Here is a 7,470-nt window from a genome sequence, read left to right as displayed (position 1 = left end):
TCTCAGCATTTGCACGTAGTACACATTGTGCAGTGCTACTGGGGATGTGTTATGGTCAGCAGCACAGGCACAGTGCCCTACTATTGCAAGGGTGCTGTGTGGTTATGTGAAGTGATGATGGGAACAAGAGGGAAATTTAAAATAATGAGAGAGAAAAGTAGAGACACTGAAATGGCCTTGAGGAGGTTGTTCTACTGGACTAAAGGCAGAGCATCTGAATTCAAGCCTAAGCTACAGTCACATAGCACAGAGTAGGCCCATTACTCAACGAGGGGGGAAAGACAATAACAGAAAATGTGGAAATGGCAGAGGTGCTTAATGACTTCTTTGTTTCGGTTTTCACCAAGAAGGTTGGTGGTGATTGGACGTCTAACATAGTGAATGAGGTCTGATCACAGTGAAAATGAGGTAGGATCAGAGTCTAAAATAAGGAAAGAACAAGTCAAAAATTACTTAGACAAGTTAGATGTCTTCAAATCACCAGGACCTGATGAAATGCATCCTGGAATACTCAAGGAGCTGACTGAGGTGATATCTGAGCCATTAGCAATCATCTTTGAAAAGTCATGGAAGACTGGAGACATTCCAGAAGACTGGAAAAGGGCAAATATAGTGCCCATCTATAAAAAGGGAAATAAGGACAACCTGGGAATTACAGACCAGTCAGCTTAACTTCTGTACCCGGAAAGATAATGGAGCAAATAATTAAGCAATCAATTTGCAAAGACTTAGAAGATAAGGTGATAAATAACAGTCAGCATGGATTTGTCAAGAACAAAACGTGTCAAACCAACCTGAGAGCTTTCTTTGACAGGGTGACAAGCCTTGTGGATGGGGGGGAAGTGGTAGATGTGGTATATCTTGACTTTAGTAAGGCTTTTGATACTGTCTCACATGACCTTCTCATAAACAAACTAAGGAAATACAACCTAGATGGAGCTACCATAAGGTGGGTGCATAACTGATTGGAAAACCGTTCCCAGAGAGTAGTTATCAGTGGTTCACAGTCATGCTGGAAGGGCATAACGAGTGGGGTCCTGCAGGGATCGGTTCTGGGTCCAGTTCTGTTCAATATCTTCATCAATGATTTAGATAATGGCATAGAGTACATTTATAAAGTTTGTGGATAATACCAAGGTGGGAGGGATTGCAAGTGCTTTGGAGGATAGAATGAAAATTCAAAATGATCTGGACAAACTGGAGAAATGGTCTGACGTAAATAGGATGAAATTCAATAAGGACAAATGCTAAGTACTCCACTTAGGAAGGAACAGTCAGTTGCACACGTACAAAATGGGAAATGACTGCCTAGGAAGGAGTACTGCGGAAAAGGATCTGGGGGTCATAGTGGATCACAAGCTAAATATGAGACAACAGTGTAACACTGTTGCAAAAAAAGCGAACATCATTCTGGGATGGATTAGCAGGAGTATTGTAAGCAAAACATGAGAAGTAATTCTTCCGCTCTATTCCGGGCTGATTAGGCCTCAACTGGAGTATTGTGTCCGGTTCTGGGCACCATATTTCAGGAAAGTTTTGGACAAACTGGAGAAAGTCCAGAGAAGGACAACAAAAATAATTAAAGGTCTAGAAAACATGAGGTAAGAATGAAAAAATTGGGTTTGTTTAGTCTGGAGAAGAGAAGACTGAGAGGAGACATAAGTTTTCAATTACATAAAAGGTTTTTACAAGGAGGAAGGAGAAAAATTGTTCTTCTTAACCTCTGAGGATAGGACAAGAAGCAATGGGCTTAAATTGCATCAAGGCAGGTTTAGGTTGGACATTAGGAAAATCTTCCTAACTATCAGAGTGGTTAAGCTCTGGAATAAATTGCCTAGGGAGGTTGTGGAATCTCCATCATTGGGGTTTTTTAAGAGCAGGTTGGACCAACACCTGTCAGGGATGGTCTAAATAATAGCCCTGCCTTGAGTGCAGGGGACTGGACTTGATGACCTCTCGAGGTCCATTCCAGTTCTATGATTCTATGATTTCCTGAGAAATGCGAATCTAGCACACTTTGCCTACTTTATCTCTAGAAACCGCTTTTGGCAAAGACAAGGAACAGCACTGAGAGGTTTTGTCAGGAACTGTCTCTTGTCCTCCTTTTCTAGGAGCGTTGCCTAAAAGAGGGGCCTTGGAGGAGACAAGTGAAGCAAGGGAAAAAATCAGGGAGGGGGAAGACTCAAAGACCTATATAGCCAAATGAGAGGAAAAGACTGAGGTGTAAAGAAAAGAGGTAAACACAGTGGGCCAAATTCTGCCCTGAATTACACCGTGTTTAACCTCACTCACTTAAGGGTTACATGAAACTGAGAACAGGGCAGAATTTGGGTCATGATGTCCATTGGGGTTGGGGAGAAGACACACAAATTTACTTTCACTGTTTTACCCTCCTCCAAAAATCAGTCTATTCTCTTGAGAGTGCTTTGGTAACCAAATCAATAACGTGTAACAGTAACTGATTAGACCGGAAGACAAAAGAAACTTTTAAAATAGAAAAATGCTGCTTTCATTTGAAAGAACTGGAGCTGGGAGCAATGGGCAAGAATTAAATTAAACCCTGGGGGAAACTACTCCCAGACAGTTAGAAGAAAAATTGGCTAACGCTTATGTAGTGACGGTGTTTAAACTATATTTTGTTCAGGGTTGGCTTTAATTAGGAATGTTGGCATACTTTACTCGGGTTTAGAGTACAAGGCAGATGTATTTTTAAGACACCCTGAAACTATTAAACAATAACATCTTTACAAAAATCCCAAAGGAAGTGGAATATATATCTCTAGAAGAAAATATGACTGCTAAATTTGAAGGATGATTATTGAACCTCCAGCTGCTGTATATAGTAGATTCTTAACTTATTTTCTTTCTGAAATTCTCTAAAATAAACAGATTGTTTCTGTCAATATAATTAATTTTTATGTTAGAGACAAAAAGAGGAGATTCTGCCATTGTCAATGTAAACTGGAAAAGTCTATGTTGGATTTAATCTTGTATATCTGACACATTGGTTTTCAAATGTAAAATATAGTTTGAAAAGATACAAGTGCATGGATAGGAACAAGAACTAAAGAGATCAGAGAACTTTGACGTTTTTAATCACATAATTTTTTATATTATCTGGTGGTTTATCCGGTGTTGTATTTTGTGTTGCCTTAGTGTCAATGTTTTTTCTTCAGTCCCAGACAGACTTCATTGTTCTCTTACTATTATACAATACTTGGATCATGTATGATTAAAAATTGATATTTGTATCTGTAAAGTGTGCCTTTAGGGGAAAAATACTTCACGGGTTGGAAGGTTTAGTTTTATTTAAGTGCTGACGTCAAGCAGACATTAATTTAAACTTTCTCTGGGGGCAAGTTATCCTATAACTTTCTAGTGCAGGGTTTCTCGCACCTTCCTTTGAAGCAGTTGTTTGTGCCAATGATACTGAACGAGATGGAGGGCTGGGTCTGACCTAGCACAAAAATTCCTTTGTCCTTTTAGTGTGATGGAATTAGCAAAAATTGTGTAAATCTGAACCTTAGACTAGATATTCAAAAATTGATGTACAGTAACTTTGGACTAAGAGAGAGCTTTATGGTCACTTTTGTTGTATATCTTAGCATGTTGACTGAACATATGTTGTTCCAAATTTGGATAACTTTATCCCTGCATTCATGCTTTTACAAGTGACTTGCAAAAAAAATTGTGCTCTTTATTGCTTCTTTATCATGCAAGATGAAGGTCTGAAAAGTCTCTTCTGCATGTTTTTATATTTATCTTTAAAATACTAGGGACATTAAGTCTATTCTTTCCTAGTTTTTGTGGAAGGCTCCTTGGAGGACTGCATAGCTGAAGTGAGTGTTTTCCACAGCCTTCCATTGAATGAACTATAGGTGTGGATTTGAATCTTTAACAAAGAAAACTTTTTCTCTCAAGAGTTTATCATGCTTTTGAGTTAAATTATGTGTTAATAAATCTGAGCATCCCCACTCAATTGCTTTCAATATCTTCTGATGGCTTACTTCCAAAATTTCCTAATAGTCCATAGGGTTCTTGAGCAAAAATAGGATAGACAAGACCTGATTTAAAAAAGAAAAAGATTTATGATTAATTTCAGTGTTATGGTATATTTGCTGTATTGAAAAAAATTAATAAGTATAAATATTAAAAGGGGGAAAAGTGTACAAATACTACTTTTCTTTGCAATTCACCTTTGATTAGAGTTGGTCCATACTTGTTGATTCTTAGAATAAATTCAGTAGTGGTGTGTGTATTGTGAAGTTTTTAATAATTATACTCTTTCTCTATTGAAGGCTGCAGATAGAAGAATCTTCTAAACCTGTAAGACTATCACAGCAATTGGACAAAGCTGTAACAACCAATTATAAACCTGTGGCTAATCATCAGTATAATGTAAGTTACTTTAACCTTTTCCCCTGCTATTCTTAATCACTACAAGTCTCTAAGGAATATAGTTGCTCTATGGAATGACTCCCCTGTAGGTCCAGGCTTTCTGTGGCCTTTTTTCATATCAAAAGTCTTCGCCTTTGAAAATCCCTTTTTTCTATGGTATAAAGATTCTGCATATGTTTTGTTTCCTGGATAACTTCCTTCTCTCTGGAGTCCAGCGCCAATCCAGTGGCTAAGAACTGCTGATTCTAATTCCTCTTTGTTGCATGGCAGAGGCATAGCAGAACTCTCCTTCCTGTTTTTCCTTCCACAACCTCTTTCTGCTGTTTTTATTACCTCTCATCTTTAGTCATGTCTGAAATTCAATTTCATGGCCTTAAGGGCAGAGACACTGTACCATGAGATTGTACATTCCACTTTTGGGTCATGCATAATAACAATAATGTATTCTGCAGATGTAAAAGGCTAAGGAAGTATCTTTAACTTCTAAGCCTTTGCAGCAAGTTTCCTGAATGACGGGAAACAATTGGTAAATCTTTGCATCATTATTCCTTCATAGTACATATTTTCTGTTTCAATTACTCTAATAATATTACATCCACTTTGCAGGTCAGTGTCATCTGGTATGAATACAAGCTATAATGCCCTCCTTCTTAAAAGATCCTTTTTGTGTAATTTGTATGTATGCATCTATAATAAGCAACTTAGATGTTGTATGCGAGGAACATTGTTAAAATTAAATCACACTAAGAATTAGTCACGTATGAGTCATTTGCTCTTTTGTACTTCTGGTTAAGATTTTATTTACATAAAACAAATGACAACATGTATGGTACACAACCATTATTTTAGAATACAATCCAATTTAAGACCTGGTCTACACTTAAAATTTAGATTGATGTAGCCACATCTCTCTGGGTAGGAAAAACTCACTTCCCTTTGTGGCATAGCTATGCCAACCTAACCCCTGGTATAGATGCAGCTAGGTCAACGGAATAATACTTCTATCAACCTATCTACTGCCACTCAGGGAGGTGAACTACCTACAATGATGGAAAACCCCCTTCTGTCACTATAGGCTGCGTCTACACTACGGGATTAGTGCAGCATAGCTATGATGCTGTAGCTATGCCACTGTAGTCCCCATAGTGTAGACAACCTATTCTAACAGGTCACAAAAGAATCATTCCTTTCTCAGAGCACACTGCTTTTGTAGTAGCTATAGTCTAAGGACTGATCTACGCACAGATTTCATACCAGTATTCCAGTTAGGAATGTGACTTTTTACCAAAATAGTTATACTGGTAAACTTTTTAGTGTAGATGCAGTTATACCAGCATGCATGTGCCTTATCCTGGTATAATTTATTCCTCTTCCAATACTGAAATAAGCAACAACAGTAAACTTCTGTCTCACCACACTGGCTAACAAGAAATCAGGTAATCGGTTTCCTTAAATATTCCAGTCCTCGTATCACCCCCCAAAACACTGGATTTAAAGATGAGTGGTTCTTTACAACCAGTCTCATCAAATAAAAGGTTCTTCTGATCCCAAGGACCAGCCACACACCCAGGTCAATATACAACTCAGATCTTACCCAAAAATCACACTGATGCCAAACCTTTAGTATCTAAAATCTAAAGGTTTATTTATAAAAAGAAAGAAAGGTGAAAGTTAAAATTGGTTAAAGGAATCAAATACATACAATAATTGCAAAGATCTGGTTCAGGCTTGTAGCAGCAATGGAATAAACTGCTGGCTTGTTAAGTCTCTGGTTGCTTCCAAATCATTGGAAGAACCTCAGTCCCTTGGTTAGAATGCTCCCAATAGTATAAGTCCATAGTCCAGAGGTTTGAGCATGAAAGAGGCTGGACCAGGAAAGAGGCAAAGTTGAAGGGATTTCCAAGGCCTTTTATAGTTTCTGCCATGTGGAAGGAAACCAATTGTTTCAAACAAAGCCCTCAGCACAGCTAATGGAAAATTACAGGTAAAAGATGGGAGTTTGGAGTCACATGGGTAAGTCACATGTCCATGCCTGATTTCGCTTAGTCATAGCAGGAAGCCATTACCTATACTTCAGATGGAACGTTCACAGGAAAGTCCATTCAGTTTAGATGGTCATCTCCCATGGTCCATTGTGAGTTAAGTATCCTTTTGATGGGCCACTCAGTTTGAATAGTCCCTCCAAGATGCGCTGGCTAACTACCTTGTGGGCGTTATTCCAGAAGCAAACATTTGAAATACAGGTATAGCGTCAGTACTCATAACTTGAAATACAAAAATGATACATGTATACAAATAGTATAATTATATTCAGCAAATCATAACCTTTCCATAGACATCTTACATGCCACATTTCGTACAAGATTTGTTGCAAATATATAACAGTGGTTGCAGCAATGATCTATATGGTCCTATTTTAATCAGAGAACATCGCACCATATTAGGGGGTTATACTACTTTGACTATACCTCTGTAGTTAAAACAGTATAACTTTTGTGTGTAGACAAGCCCTAAAGTTTTAGTCTAGTTATAGACTACAGTCATGATGCTATTGATACTACAACTTTTAACAGTCTTGTAACACAGTTGTCCCCCCAGCCTGTTACTAGATCTCCTAGGGTACGTCTACACGGCAAAGAGAAACCCATGGCTGGCCCGTGCCAGCTGACTTGGGCTCCTGGGGCTTGGGCTGAGGTGCTGTTTCATTGCTATGTAGACTTCTGGGCCCGGGCTGGAGCATGGGCGCCGTGTGAACCACTGTCTGGGGGCGGCTAGCCCCCAGACTCCCACCCCTTCCACCCGAGGTCCAGCCCCTTCCGTGCCCCCGGAACCCAGATCCTCCCCACCGTGGCTGCCGGTCCCTGTCCCATGCTGGCTAGTGCCCGCAGCCTCCTCCAGCCTCGGAGCGCCAGGAGGGATAGCGCACAGCAGCGCCGCTGCAGCCTCCCCAGCGTGCCAGGAGGGAGAGCACGCGGCACTGCCGCAACCCTGGGAAGTGGGGCCCTGGGGTTGCAGTGTGGGCGGGGCCATGCCTGGCTGTTTGGGGAGGCTCTGCCTACCCACCGCCCATAG

The 7,470-nt window shown here is 39.9% G+C and overlaps 1 long non-coding RNA gene across 1 annotated transcript in view; it reads left to right on the top strand.

The window, feature by feature from the left end:
- Positions 1-4,301: 4,301 nt before the first annotated feature.
- The window catches only part of LOC113406451, a 32,696-nt gene continuing 29,527 nt past the window's right edge, over positions 4,302-7,470 (top strand). Inside the window, exon 1 of the long non-coding RNA XR_003369773.1 lies at positions 4,302-4,398. This is a non-coding gene — a long non-coding RNA (uncharacterized LOC113406451). The remainder of the gene's footprint in view (positions 4,399-7,470) is intronic.

This window comes from Terrapene carolina, unplaced genomic scaffold, assembly GCF_002925995.2.
Source record: "Terrapene carolina triunguis isolate 2854851 unplaced genomic scaffold, T_m_triunguis-2.0 Scaffold18, whole genome shotgun sequence".
NCBI classification, from domain to species: Eukaryota; Metazoa; Chordata; order Testudines; family Emydidae; genus Terrapene; species Terrapene triunguis.
The sequence above is the reverse complement of the archived record's forward strand: the minus strand, read 5'-3'. Positions and strand labels throughout refer to the sequence as shown.